This window comes from Macaca fascicularis, chromosome 11 (assembly GCF_037993035.2).
Source record: "Macaca fascicularis isolate 582-1 chromosome 11, T2T-MFA8v1.1".
Taxonomy (NCBI): Eukaryota; Metazoa; Chordata; class Mammalia; order Primates; family Cercopithecidae; genus Macaca; species Macaca fascicularis.
Genome location: NC_088385.1, coordinates 110874396 through 110877119, shown reverse-complemented (window position 1 = coordinate 110877119; position 2724 = coordinate 110874396).

Here is a 2724-nt window from a genome sequence, read left to right as displayed (position 1 = left end):
TGAACTAGTTTCATTAATTGAATTTGCTAAGTGGAGTTATTTCTCATTGCTAAACTATTTTCAAATTCTAGATCTCTGCTAACTTTAGTAAATGAACACCAAAGTGGTGAGCTTAATAATGCATTTTGTGGATACAAAATCATCGCCTCATCACTTTCTAGAATGAAAGGCTGGGGGCATTGCTCACCTTTTGCGTGAAGAAAAGACCCATCCCTTAGGGCCAGTTTGTGCTTAAGGGGAGGACAGACCATCACTCAGTGGACCATGCGAATGAATGGATGCAGTGGATGCTTTAGAAGTACCGCATTTTACAGGTACAGAGTAGGTGGCCTGGCTACTGAGGGAAAGAGTCATGATTTGAATCCGAGTCTCCTGTAAGACAATGACTTCATGAAGGTGAAAAATCAGTTTTATGGTTATTAAAATAAAAAATTTACCTCAGGTCAGGTAAAAATGCCATCTTTGTTTCATTAAGTGCTGGTTCTAAGTGACTTCCAATAAGATACATTTTCTTCCTGTTTTAAAGTTGATCCCTATTGTGAAAAATATACATTGTAGTGGTCATGGAAATGCGCCATCCAGACTCCCTAAGGAAGCTTGTTGCCCTAGCATCAAGCATGCCAGGAGCTTTCAATGGTCAGCTTCTGGAAGGATTGCCTCAGCTACGGTGGCCTTGCTCAAAGCCATGCCTCCTGAAGGGGCCCAAATCCAATGACTGTTGGAGGTGAGAATAGAAAGCCCTGGCCACTTCAGCACATGAGTGGTGGGCAACTCTGATGGGCCCACCACAACTCCCTGTGGGGTTTATGGTCCCTGTCTTTGGATCTGCGTTGCAGCTCGACTTCTCCCTCAGCTCGGTCCCGTTTCCTTTCTCAGGTGTTGATCAAAGGGTGCGCCTTCATAGACCCTCTGCTAGACTGCATCTCAGTGTTTCTTAGAGAACCAAATCTGTAACATACATGCATTAAAAATTAAAAGCAGTACTATATTATCCCCTAATAATGATGTTTTTTAACTTAAAAGGCCGAGATAGACCAGTTGCAACCTGTTTGGTAATTAAATTAGGCCAGTTAAACAGTTTTTGTGCAAGATAGGTATGATTGAGCTGTTTATTTTTATCAAAAACTGAAGGAGTATGATGCTTTCCTGCTAGGAACAACAGAAATTTAGTAATTATAGGATTCCGAGGAGCAAAAGTGTCAGATATCACTAATTCAATATGATCTGATGGCTTTGATTTCTACAAGTATATCACAGCAGTATTAACAATGGTAATGCATAGTGGCCCCAAAATGGGAAACATTACAAGTAGCAATTAATACAAGCCTATATCATAAAAGGAAGCTATATATACCTTAATTACAGCATGTTTCTGTAACTGAGCTGCCATTCTACTATAAAGGAAAAAGCAGGGTGGTTTTCAGAAGACGTATACGCAAGTAGGGAAGCTGGTAATAATTGCAAACTAATTCTAGAAAAATAGCTTAAGGTAGGGGGTGGGGAAGCATGAACAGAAAAGTAAGTCCATAGAGGAGTACTAGATCATCAGAAAAACTGTAAAGTCTCTAATGAAACTTTGTAGCACATAAATTAGTTCCTGCAAAATTTTCTAATACACACATGATCCTTGAATATACAGCTAAGACATCTCTAGCCCACAGTAAAAACAACAACAACTTAAGACTACCTTTTCAGTCGGCTCTAACAGACTAGTGAAATTAAACATTGTTTCATAAACAAGAGTACATTTCAAAATATAGGGCAATGTGGATTTTCACTCAATGCCAATAGTTATCTCTGGTAGGATTATAGGTGATTTTTTTCAAAGACAGCTTTTTTTTTTTTAAGTTTAGATTTACAGAAAAATCAGTAGCGTTCCCATATACCCCACGCTGTTTGTATGAATGTTGTCATCTTAAACTACCATGGTATGTCGGTTAAGAAACCAGTATTGGGGGCCGGGTGTGGTGGCCCAACACTTTGGGAGGCCAAGGTGGGCGGATCATTTGAGGTCAAGTTCAAGACCAGCCTGGCCAATGTGGTGAAACCCCATCTCTACTAAAAATATAAAAATTAGCCAGGTGTGGTGGTGGGCGCCTATAATCCCAGCTACTCAGGAGGCTGAGGCAGGAGAATCGCTTGAATCCAGGAGGTGGAGGTTTCAGTGAGCCAGGATCGCGCCACTGTACTCCAGCCTGGGAGACAGTGATGCCATCTCAAAAAAAAACCAGTATTAGTAAAATACTCCAAACTATACTCTAGACTCTGGACTTTAGATTTCACCAGCTTTTCCATTTAACACCCTTTTATTTCCAGGGTACCACACTGCATTTATTAATAGTTGTCATGTGTCCTTAGTCTTCTGCCATCCATGATTACTTCTCAGCCTGTTTTTCTGAGGAAAATTTTCTGGAAATTTTGAAGAATACTGTTCACATATTCAAAATATGTCTGTTTTTCTCATTAGATTGACATTACAGGTTTTTGGAAACCGCAGTACACTTCACATCCTGTCAGAGGGGTACACATCACTGGTGGTATTAACATTGATCACTTGGTTAAGTCTGCCAGGTTTCTCCACTGCAAAGTTACTTTTTCCCTTTCCTATACTCTGTTTTTTAGGAGTCACTTAATCTAGCCCACATTCAAAAAGGAGAGGAAGATTAAGCTCCGCCCCATGAAAGGGGGAGTATCTACATACATTTGGAAATCTTTAAGGAAATT